Raw genomic sequence first — 13,076 nt, 5'->3', positions numbered from 1 at the left:
TATTGCTTTCTTCATGACTTATACATGTTCCTATGACTATGAGATTATGCAACTCCCATTTACCGGAGGAACACTTTGGGTGCTACCAAACGTCACAACGTAACTGGGTGATTATAAAGGAGCATTACAGGTGTCTCCAAAGGTAGATGTTGGGTTGGCGTATTTCGAGATTAGGATTTGTCACTCCGATTGTCGGAGAGGTATCTCTGGGCCCTCTCGGTAATGCACATCACATAAGCCTTGCAAGCATTACAACTAATGAGTTAGTTGTGAGATGATGTATTACGGAACGAGTAAAGAGACTTGCCGGTAACGAGATTGAACTAGGTATTGGATACCGACGATCGAATCTCGGGCAAGTAACATACCGATGACAAAGGGAACAACGTATGTTGTTATGCGGTCTGACCGATAAAGATCTTCGTAGAATATGTAGGAGCCAATATGGGCATCCAGGTCCTGCTATTGGTTATTGACCGGAGACGTGTCTCGGTCATGTCTACATTGTTCTCGAACCCGTAGGGTCCGCACGCTTAAGGTTACGATGACAGTTATATTATGAGTTTATGAATTTTGATGTACCGAAGGTTGTTCGGAGTCCCGGATATGATCATGGACATGACGAGGAGTCTCGAAATGGTCTAGACGTAAAGATTGATATATTGGAAGCCTATGTTTGGATATCGGAAGTGTTCCGGGTGAAATCGGGATTTTACCGGAATACCGGGAGGGTTACCGGAACCCCCCGGGAGCTATATGGGCCATAGTGGGCCTTAGTGGAAAAGAGAAGGGGCTGCCCTAGATGGGCTGCGCGCCTCCCCCTTCCCCTAGTCCTATTAGGACTAGGAGAGGTGGCCGGCCCCCTCCTCCTCTTTTCCCCCTCCGCGAATCCTATTCCGACTAGGATTGGGGGGGGATCCTACTCCCAGAGGGAGTAGGACTCTCTTGCGCCCTCCTCCTTGGCCGGCCAGCCTCCCCCCCTCTACTCCTTTATATACGGAGGTAGGGGGCACCTCTAGACACACAAGTTGATCCACGTGATCTATTCCTTAGCCGTGTGCGGTGCCCCCTGCCACCATATTCCTCGATAATACTGTAGCGGAGTTTAGGCGAAGCCCTGCTGCTGTAGTACATCAAGATCGTCACCACGCCGTCGTGCTGACGGAACTCTTCCCCGACACTTTGCTGGATCGGAGTCCGGGGATCGTCATCGAGCTGAACGTGTGCTCGAACTCGGAGGTGCCGTAGTTTCGGTGCTTGATCAGTTGGATCGTAAAGACGTACGACTACTTCCTCTACGTCGTGTCAGCGCTTCCGCAGTCAGTCTGCATTGGGTACGTAGACAACACTCTCCCCTCTCGTTGCTATGCATCACATGATCTTGCGTGTGCGTAGGAATTTTTTTGAAATTACTACGAAACCCAACATCTTCCCCCCTCTACTCTCTTGTAATGGATTGAGTTTCCCCTTTGAGGTTATCTTATCGGATTGAGTATTTAAAGATTTGAGAACACTTGATGTATGTCTTGCCGTGCATATCTGTGGTGACAATGGGATATCACGTGATTCACTTGATGTATGTTTTGGTGATCAACTTGCAGGTTCCGCCCATGAACCTATGCATAGGGGTTGGCACACATTTTCATCGTGATTCTCCGGTAGAAACTTCGGGGCACTCTTTGTGGTTCTATGTGTTGGTTGAATAGATGAATCTGAGATTGTGTGATGCATATCATATAATCATACCCACGGATACTTGAGGTGACATTGGAGTATCTAGGTGACATTAGGGTTTTGGTTGATTTGTGTCTTAAGGTGTTATTCTAGTATGAACTCTAGGGCTGTTTGTGACACTTATAGGAATAGCCCAACGGATTGATTGGAAAGAATAACTTTGAGGTGGTTTCATACCCTACCATAATCTCTTCATTTGTTCTCCGCTATTAGTGACTTTGGAGTGACTCTTTGTTGCATGTTGAGGGATAGTTGTGTGATCCAATTATGTTATTATTGTTGAGAGAACTTGCACTAGTGAAAGTATGAACCCTAGGCCTTGTTTCCTAGCATTGCAATACCATTTACGCCCACTTTTATCATTAGTTACCTTGCTGTTTTTATATTTTCAGATTACAAAAAACTATTATCTACTATCCATATACCACTTGTATCACCATCTCTTCGCCGAACTAGTGCACCTATACAATTTACCATTGTATTGGGTGTGTTGGGGACACAAGAGACTCTTTCTTATTTGGTTGCAGGGTTGCTTGAGAGAGACCATCTTCATCCAACGCCTCCTACGGATTGATAAACCTTAGGTCATCCACTTGAGGGAAATTTGCTACTGTCCTACAAACCTCTGCACTTGGAGGCCCAACAACGTCTACAAGAAGAAGGTTGTGTAGTAGACATCACATCACGCCATGGCCCCGGTCGTTATTCGAACCGTTTTTCCCTGCCCGCCACTGCACGTGTTGCGAGGCGGTTTTATTGGCATGTCTTGTCGAAGCAGAGATCGTGTCCCCTTATCACGGGATTCTCATCAATACGGGTGTGGGTAACCCAATCGTGCTTGTTAGTAAGACTCCTCGATTTTAGGCAAGTTCCAAATGGCCACGCGGAGGACACTTGATATTCGCCCTCTTTATAAAGGGGCCAAAGCCTGTCCTTTTCTTCTCGCGCTCAATCCCTCCCTTCCCCCACCCCGAGTTCCAACACCCAAGGCTCAGGTGAAGCACTTCGGACCTTCAATCATGTCCGGATCCAACCTTCAGGGCCGGTGGATGGCTTCCTCTGTCACAGAGGAGGACATCAAGAAGCTAAGGGAGGCCAGGTATCTGACCGCCGTAATCTCGCACAGGCTGCCTGCCCGAGGGCAGGTCATCCCCACTCCCGAACCCAACGAGAGTGTCGTATTTGTTTCCCACTTCCTCCGAGGGATAGGCTTTAGTCTTGATCCCTTCGTCAGAGGGCTCATGTTCTATTATGGGCTCGACTTCCACGATCTAGCTCCGGATTCCATTCTTCATATCTCGTCGTTTATCGTCGTATGTGAGGCCTTCCTCCGCATCACCCCACACTTTGGCTTATGGCTCAAGACCTTCAATGTGAAGCCGAAGATGATCGATGGGCGACACGCAGAATGCGGAGGTGCCACAATAAGCAAAGGCGTCGATGCCCCATGGCCAAAGGGTTCCTTCCCAGAGATATCCAACTTATGGCAGCAGGAGTGGTTTTACATCATAGCTCCCCGAAGTACTAAGTGGGTGGCTGCCCCCGCCTTCCGTTCGGCCCCCCCACCACAACTGGCGTCATGGGTCAACAAGGGGCTAGACTGGGGGCCGATTAATGACGTGCCGACATTGCAAAGTCACATCCAAGATATCCTCAAGAGGGACGTCGGTCTCGTCAAAGTAATGCAAGTTATGCTAGTTCGTCGGGTCCTGCCATGCAACGTCGATCTCTCCGTATGTGGGAGTTCAACCCGGAAGGACCGCAAACTATTCAGCAGTTCTTCGGTGTGACGCTCGAAGAGATGTATGGATTGTTCTTTGGATCACGAATAAAGTGTCCGGACACCACCGAGGATGTGGGTCTCAACTGTAATCGTCCAGATACCCAGGTAAGTATTTCCACGAGCGAACACACTGTCTTTTCTTTTGCCATAACATAATTATGAAAGAATTGCTCTTGGCCAGGACTGGGTAAGAAAGGCAAAGATGATCAGGTGTTCGCCCCCCTTCCCGAGGGCTCGCCGGATCCTGTACTAGCCAGGATGCTGGAGTACTCACCTTATCAAGTGCCCTCGGGGGAAGATAAAGGGAGAGACGAAGAAGCCGAAAGCGAGCCTCACACATTACTCATCCAAACCGGGGGAATTAGTACCTCCACGAAGGAGGATAATCGGGGAGAAGAATCTGAAATTCCCTCTCCCCAATGAAGGAAAAGGACCGCTCCTGAAGACCTGGAAACAAGGGTTTCCAAACGAGAGAAGAAACCCTCGCCAGGGGGCCCTGTGTAACACCCTCGATGTGACTATAGCTCCCACGTGTCGAGGCACGACTTAGAGACATAATCGCATTGAAGGCATATGTCGCAAGTAAGGCAATCTTCACAACATCCCATGTAATATAAATAATAAAGGGGAGATAACATAGTTGGCTTACACTCGCCACGTCAATCAAGGTACATAAATAACATTACATCATCCAAACACTCATGGCCCGACTACGGCGCCATAATAAAAGATAACCCAACATGCGACACGGTCCCAATCACCCCCAACTGGGCACCACTACTGATCATCGGGAAAGGAAACATAGTAACGTTGAGAGTCTTCGTCGAACTCCCACTTGAGCTCATACGCGTCTCCTAGAGCGGAATCATCAGGCCCTGCATCTAGTGTAATAGTAATCTATGAGCCACAGGGACTCAGCAATCTCGCACCCTCGCGATCAAGACTATTTAAGGTTATAGGTAAGGCAAGGTAAATATATGAGTGGAGCTGCAGCAAGCGACTAGCAAGTATGGTGGCTAACTTATTCGCAAAAGAGAGCGAGAAGAGGAGGCAAAGCGCGAGTGAGAAACTAGAGAGCCACCTGCGCAAACATTACTCCAACACCATGTCCGCTTCCCGGACTCTGCCGAGAAGAGGCCATCACGGTAACACACTCAGTTGATTCATTTTAATTAAATTAAGGTTCAAGTTATCTACAACCGGACATTAACAAATTCCCATCTGCCCATAACAGTGGGCACGGCTTTTGAAAGTTCAAATCCCTGCAGGGGAGTCCCAACTTAACCCATGACAAGCTCTCACGGTCAACGAAGGAATAGACCTCCTCCCAAGATGTTCCGATCAGACTCGGTATCTCGGTTACTCAAGACACTTCGGCAGGTTAAAACAAGACCAGCAACACCGCCCGAATGTGCCGACAAACCCCGATAGGAGCTGCACATATCTCGTTCTCAGGGCACACTCAAATAGGTCAAGATACGAGTAAAACCAACCCTCAAGTTTCCCCGAGGTGGCCCCGCAGGCTGCCCGGTTCGGACCAACACTCAGAGGGAGCACTGGCCCGGGGGGGGGGGGTTAAAATAAGATGACCCTTGGGCTCCGGAAACCCAAGGGAAAAAGAGGCTAGGTGGCAAATGGTAAAACCAAGGTTGGGCATTGCTGGAAAAGCTTTAATCAAGGCGAAATATCAAGGGGTTCCCATTATAACCCAACCGCGTAACGAACGCAAAAATCCGGGAACATAACACCGATATGACGGAAACTAGGGCGGCAAGAGTGGAACAAAACACTAGGCGAGAGGCCGAGCCTTCCACCCTTTACCAAGTATATAGATGCATTAAGATAGGAAGATAATATAATGATATCCCAACAAGTAAAATAAATGTTCCAACAAGGAACGGCCTCCAATCTTCACCTGCAACTAGCAACGCTATAAGAGGGGCTGAGCAAAGCGGTAACATAGCCAATCAATGGTTTGCTAGGACAATGGTGGGTTAGAGGTTTGACATGGAAATTTGGGAGGCTTGCAAGCAAGTGGTAGGCATTGGGAGGCTTGCAAGCAAGTGGTAGGCATCGTAGCAATGGCATAGCAAAAGAGCGAGCAAACTAGCATAGCAAAGATAGTAGTGATTTCGAGGGTATGATCATCTTGCCTGCACAGTTGTCAGAGTTGACTGGATCCTCGAAAGCAAACTCAACGGGCTCCTCGTTAGCGAACTCGTCTCCCGGCTCTACCCAAACAAGACAAACAAGCAACAAGGATACAATCAACCACGTGCAAACTCAAACAACACGATGCAAAGATGATATGCTATGCGGGATGCGATGCGGGATGCAAAATAGCAAGATATGACAGGAATGCATGAACCTGGCCTCAACTTGGAAATTCCAAGTGTGCCACTGGAAAGATGAGATGAAATCGCTTGAAAACTATATAAAGAACGCCGGAATCGGAGTTACGGTTTGGAAATGGCAAGCGATTCAAAATGACACCGGTCTGCGATTTACAGCAAGTAGGCATCTAAATGCAATGAGATGAACATGCTACAGCACCCAAACATGACAACAAAATACATGGCAGGGATGCATTCAAGATGCTTAACAAAAGTCTAGCACTGAGCTACGGCCAATTCATCCATTAAAGGTTCAAACAAGCATGGCAAAAATGCATATGAAAAACAGATCTCAGACTTAGTGAAATTAACACTTGTTTGGAATTTCAGATCAGGTAGCCCTCTTCGGAGCCACAAAACTACCTGCTACAGGACCTGAACATGACAAAGTAAAGCATGCATGGAGCTACTCAAAGAGCTTAACAAAAGTCCCTTAGTGACCTTGAGCCAAAAGGGATCAGAAAATACCATTGCAAGCACGTGAACATAGCAAAAACATAATCAGTTTTCAGACTTAGAGAAAAACTGACACATGCTGAAATATAACTCAAGTAGGCATGTTTACGAGCTCGATGCACTCACTACGTTGGAAGTCATGGCAAGACAAGCATACATCCATCAAGAAGGCATAAAATGAAAGCTAGACATGGCAAGAACAATAGAATAGCATGCACGGATCAACAACAATATCATCGGCAAAATTGCAAACAAGTTGACAATCTGCCGAGATTCACAAAGTAGTAAAAGTAGAGCTCGATTGACTCAAGCTAGGGTGCTCCATAATTGCAAACAAAGACATGGATGGATAGAGCACTACAAGATTAACAAAACATCCTTACTAATCATCCTCAAAAGAGGCACGGATCACTAGGAAGCAACATGAACATATGGCATCATGAAATAAACAGCTCCAGGACTTAGTGAAATCACTAAAGTCTCTGAAAACAGAATTAGCAAGTGCACCACTTTGCAAGCTTGCACAAGTCACCACACACATCACAAAAATACATGGGTTGCACCTCTGGAAAGATGACAAAACCCTTAACAAAACACATGTAGAGCATCAGGGCATAGCATGCACACATTAATCATGGCAAAAATGACAAAAACCTAAACGGAATAGCAGATCTGACAAATAACTCAAGTAGCCCTCTTCTAACAGCATTTCGGGCATCAAGATGAGCTCAAATGAAAATGATGCAATGGAATGAAATGATGTACTCTCTGAGATGAACATTTTAATATGCTATATGCATGAATCGGAGCTACGGATGCAAAGTTACAGAGCTATGAACAGAGGTACTTGGATCTGCAATTCTGGGACTTAGACGAAATTTTTACCCCTAGGGTTTACTGTTCACGGATCTGGATCGGATCTCGCGAAGGCACTGTAGCACGGCGGCACGGAAGCCGAGGGACGACGACGCCGGAGTTGGAGGTCGTCGGCGAGGTGGAAGCGGCGCGGGGCGGCGGTCGGAGGGCGCGGTGGAGGTGGCGTGGGGCGGCGGTCGGAGGTGGTCGGGGCGGCGCGGCCGCGGCGGCGAGGTGGCGGTCGGGGTGGTCGGCGGCGAGCTCCCGCGGCAGAGTGCGGCCGGCTCGGGAGGAGAAAGGCGCGGGGCGCGCGGCTCCTCTGGCCCGTGCGCGGGCGCGGACGGGCCGGCCACGGGCCGCGGCGGGCTCCGGCGGCAGCGGTGGAGAGAGAGGGAGGCGGCGAATGGGAGGCTGCCACGTGGCGGCGGTGGCGGCGGGATTTTTCGTCCGGCGGCGGGCGGACACGTCCGGCCGCGCGGAGATGATTTTTAGGGTTTCGGAGGTAGGAGGAGATACGAAAATCGGGGGGCCTTTAAATAGGCATAGAGGGAGCTAGGAGAGTCCAAATGTTGACGCCCCCGATTTAATCGTACACTAATCATACACGCAAACGTGTACGATCAAGATCAGGGACTCACGGGAAGATACCACAACACAACTCTACAAATAAAATAAGTCATACAAGCATCATATTACAAGCCAGGGGCCTCGAGGGCTCGAATACAAGAGCTCGATCATAGACGAGTCAGCGGAAGCAACAATATCTGAGTACAGACATAAGTTAAACAAGTTTGCCTTAAGAAGGCTAGCACAAACTGGGATACAGATCAAAAGAGGCGCAGGCCTCCTGCCTGGGATCCTCCTAACTACTCCTGGTCGTCGTCAGCGGGCATCACGTAGTAGTAGGCACCTCCAGTGTAGTAGGAGTCGTCGTCGAAGGTGGCGTCTGGCTCCTGGGCTCCAACATCTGGTTGCGACAACCAGGTAGAAGGGATAGGAAAAAAAGAGGGAGAAAGCAACCGTGAGTACTCATCCAAAGTACTCGCAAGCAAGGAGCTATACTACATATGTATGCATTGGTATCAAATGGAATAAGGGTATCATATGTGGACTGAACTGCAGAAAGCCGGAATAAGGGGGGATAGCTAGTCCTTTCGAAGACTACGCTTCTGGCAGCCTCCGTCTTGCAGCATGTAGAAGAGATTAGATTGAAGTCCTCCAAGTAGCATCGCATAGCATAATCCTAACCGATGATCCTCCCCTCGTCGCCCTGTGAGAGAGCGATCACCGGTTGTATCTGGCACTTGGAAGGGTGTGTTTTATTAAGTATCCGGTTCTAGTTGTCATAAGGTCAAGGTACAACTCCAAGTCGTCCTATTACCGAAGATCACGGCTATTCGAATAGATTAACTTCCCTGCAGGGGTGCACCACATAACCCAACACGCTCGATCCCATTTGGCCGGACACACTTTTCTGGGTCATGCCCGGCCTCGGAAGATCAACACGTCGCAGCCCCACCTAGACCAACAGAGAGGTCAGCACGCCGGTCTAAACCTAAGCGCCCAGGGGTCTGGGCCCATCGCCCTTAGCACACCTGCACGTTGCGTGGGCGGCCGGAAGCAGACCTAGCCTAGTAGGCGTTGCAGTCCAATCCAGCGCGCGCCGCTCCGTTGCTGACGTCACGAAGGCTTCGGCTGATACCACGACATCGAGTGCCCATAACTGTCCCCGCGTAGATGGTTAGTGCGTATAAGCCAGTGGCCAGACTCAGATCAAATACCAAGATCTCGTTAAACGTGTTAAGTATCTGCGAACGCCGACCAGGGCCAGGCCCACCTCTCTCCTAGGTGGTCTCAACCTGCCCTGTCGCTCCGCCTCAAAGTAACAGTCGGGGGCCGTCGGGAACCCAGGCCCACCTCTACCGGGATGGAGCCACCTGCCCTTTCAGCCCCCATCTCCGAACAGTATCACAGGTAAGGTAACTGTGTAAAGTATATTGTATATGCCCGTGATCACCTCCCGAAGTGATCACGGCCCAGTAGTATAGCATGGCAGACGGACAAGAGTGTAGGGCCACTGATGGAACACTAGCATCCTATACTAAGCAGTAGGATAGCAGGTAATGATAACAACAGTAGTAGCAAGGACAGGCTATGCATCAGAATAGGATTAACGGAAAGCAGTAACATGCTACACTACTCTAATGCAAGCAGTAGAGAAAAGAGTAGGCGATATCTGGTGATCAAAGGGGGGGCTTGCCTGATTGCTCTGGCAAGAGAGAGGGGTCGTCAACACCGTAGTCGAACTGGGGGTCGCCGGTAGTCTCGGGGTCTACCGGAAAGAAGTAACGGAGGGGGAACACAATAAATAACAGAGCAATCAAAGCATCACAAAGCATAACATGGCAATACGTGGTGCTAGGTGTTCCCTAACGCGGCAGTAGGTGGTACCGGCGAAAGGGGGAAAACATCCGAGAAAATATCTCCGGTGTTTCGCGTTTTCGGGCAAAGGGGCCGGAGGGGGAAAGTTGCGAGTTTGATATGTTAGGAGTGTCTGGCGGACGAACGGGCCGTGTATCCGGGTTCGTCCCGTCGTTCTGAGCAACTTTCATGTACAAAGTTTTTCCATCCGAGCTACGGTTTATTTTATATTAATTTTAAAAGATTTAGATTAATTTTAGCATTTATTTAATTAACTTAGTACAACATTATCCAAACAGTGCACGTCAGCAGTCAACAGAGGTGTTGACTGGGTCGCTGACCTGTGGGCCCCACTGGTCATTGATAGACTAACTAACTATCAGATTAACTACATTAATTAGTTAATTAGATTAACTAACAGAGGTTAATTAGGTTAATTATTTGTCCTAATTAGTTATTTAATTGATTAATTATTATTATTATTATTATTTTAAATTCTTTTTTTATATCCCTTTTTTTTAATGTTCCAGGGCGGTGGGGCCCGTGTGTAAGTGGCCCAGGGGGGTTTTGCGAGCGCTGGGCGAAACAGGCAGCGGGCGCCTGGGCGTGGCCGAACCCGACAGAGCGCTGCAGGGCGCCGGGGGCCACGGCGCTGTCCAGGCGGCCACCGCGGCGAGAGGCGGCGTATGGACGCGGGGCGGCTGTGGTCGGCGGGCAGCTGCATCGGGGTGAAGCGGCAGGGTGGAGCCGACGGTGAGAGGGGGCCAGCAGCGGGCGCGTCCGAACGAGGTGGGGTGCGGACGCGGGCGCAGGCAGGGGGCGCGGGCGCGGCCAGGACGGCTGGCGCGCGTGCGGTTGTCGGTGAGCGAGGCCATGGCCGAAGTGGCCGGAGCAGGAGAGAAGGAGGAGATGCCGGGGCCTCACTACGGGGCCGTGGGGGTCTAGGCAGCGGTGCTTGGGGAGGTTGACGGGGACGGCCGGCAAAGGGGAGGAGGCGACGACGTAGAGGACGCTAGGGAGGCAGTCTGGGCAGCGACGACGTTGAGCAGGCTCCAGGGACGGCGAGCGGCGGGCGGTGTCGAGGGCACCGGTGACTTCGGGGCGGCCCCAGGCGGGCGTCGCATGAGGGAGAGGAGAGGCGAGAAGTCCGAGGGGGCGGCGCCGGCGCCAGCTCGCGGCGGCCTTAGCGGAGCCGCGGCTTGTGTCGGGCGTAGGCGTACGGGAGGGGATCGAACAGGGCGCTCCTCCCATGTCCGTTCGCTAGGGCGTGCGTGTGTTGTGGGTGACGGCGCGGGTGAGGGGAGAAGGGGATCGTGGGGGGCGACTGGGTTCGTTCCCCCGATCCAGATCTGGATCAGGGAGGGGGGAGAGAACGACGTGGGGGGTGAGTGTGAGCGAGTGGGACGGGGGATTAGGGTTTCGGGGGGGTGTTATGGAGGGAGTGGGTGGGCCGGCCTAGTCGGCCTGATTGGCCCAGAGGCCAGCTGGGCCATGGCCCAGTTAGGGCGGGGGGGGGGGGTTGTTTTATTTTATTTTTGTTTTGTCTTCATTTATTCTTTTAACTTTGGTTTTTAAATGTTTTAATATCAAAACAGTTTTATCAAGCTATAAAACCCATACCTAAATTAGTAAGGTAGCATAACTCACTGTAATAAAATGTTCACACATTATCTTAACTAGCTTACAATTACCTATATACATCAAAGCAATTATTAAGTATTTTCAAATATTGTTTTAATTATTTTAGTGCACATAAATATTTTATAAAAGTTTGGTTTCATCACCTACCACTACATATGGATTAATCGACACACTCCGAGAATTTTAGTTTTAATGTTTGAAAACTTTATCATTTGGGTTTGATTTCGAATTTGAATTCGATCGGGTTTGAATTAACGCAAGATTAACAACAGTGACCTCGGTGACGCGGCATCATTAGTAGAGGTTACTGTAGCATGATTACCCGGGCGTCACAATTCTCCTCCACTACAAGAAATCTCGTCCCGAGATTAAAGAGGTAGTGAAAGGGGGGAAAGGTTTGGTTACGAATCTAGCGGGTCTTCTCATCCTGGCTTGCTCTTCTCCGAGAGGCCGGTCCAATACATTGATGTCTTCATTTCTCTGCTTCAGGTCACCATGACGAAGTCGGCGTCCTTTCTTCAGGAACTCCATCGTACTTATGAAAGAATAAAGGGTGGGCATTCTGAGAGAACAGACCTCTGCAAGGTCGACTATCTGGTCGATAACATCGAGGAAGGTGGTGGAACCGCGGAAGTAACTCTCGAATTGAAACTTACGAAAATATCGAGAACATAGTAAGGAGGTATCATGTGAAGTTTCAAGCAGCCAGACAAACGTTCGATGCCTGAAACAGGGCATGAACGGGGTTCAAAGCAACGGGAATAAGTATCGTGTCTGATACAAGAATTGATGAGCTCTCCAAAGGTGGCTCGTGATCTTTCATATGAAGTCAAGCGTGAGGAATGACTTTAGAAACAGGGGTGTACGGAAGAGTCAGGTTTCGATCCTATGGAACTGTGGGTTATGGGCCCACCATGTGGGATAAAAGTTGGAGTGGTGACATCTTGCATGGTCACGATAGAAGGCATGTCAGAGACTAGCCTGTTAGTTATGTCGGCAACAACATCGATACCAAGGGCGAGGGACGAAGAGAACCATTTTCCTGCTCGTTGAACGAGGCGGACCAATAGGCAAAGTTCTCGTCCATCGGTGGTTACCGGGATGCTATCAATAATGGTAACAGGGCCTTACTGACAGAGTTGTACAACGAGGTGCTCACTAAGCAAGGAATTGTCACTGCTCGGTTAAGTCAGATTACAAGAAAGCTTAAACAAGACAATGGAAAGGAAAATGCGATTATCAGGTTTAACCCGAACAATGGAAATGAAAATGTGTATACACACATATTTCGGGGGTATATCTTTCCCAAGGAAAAGCGGAGCATGATATCCATGACAGGATAGAAAGTAGAAAACCATTAAGGTAAGGGGAAGGGATTTCATGATATTACCCATACAACGGTGTTTGGATAATTGAGCAAGAAAACATTTACCATTGGGCTTCAAATGTTCTTGTCGAAAATTAGAGTACCACAGACATGCTTCGAGATAGCACCGCATGGTCTTCAAGCAAAGGTCGGACTTGGATACACAAAGGATTCATCAGGAACAACTTATAGAATAAGTCTTTCAATTTCCTCATGGAAGAATGGATAACCTTGCTACAAAGAAAACTATAACAATAGGTCCTCCGGCCAGGTGTGCTAGGCATGACATCACCTTACCGGTTCATATAAAGACCAACGTTATAACTCTTGGAAATATGTTCCAACCATCATATCTGACCGAGATTCAGATTTGATTGGTGTCAGGATACCTCAGACTCAGGATGCCTGAGAAGAAAAGGTGCAACAT

The sequence above is a fragment of the Triticum urartu genome, chromosome 7, assembly GCF_003073215.2.
Source record: "Triticum urartu cultivar G1812 chromosome 7, Tu2.1, whole genome shotgun sequence".
In the NCBI taxonomy this organism is placed as follows: Eukaryota; Viridiplantae; Streptophyta; class Magnoliopsida; order Poales; family Poaceae; genus Triticum; species Triticum urartu.
The sequence above is the reverse complement of the archived record's forward strand: the minus strand, read 5'-3'. Positions refer to the sequence as shown.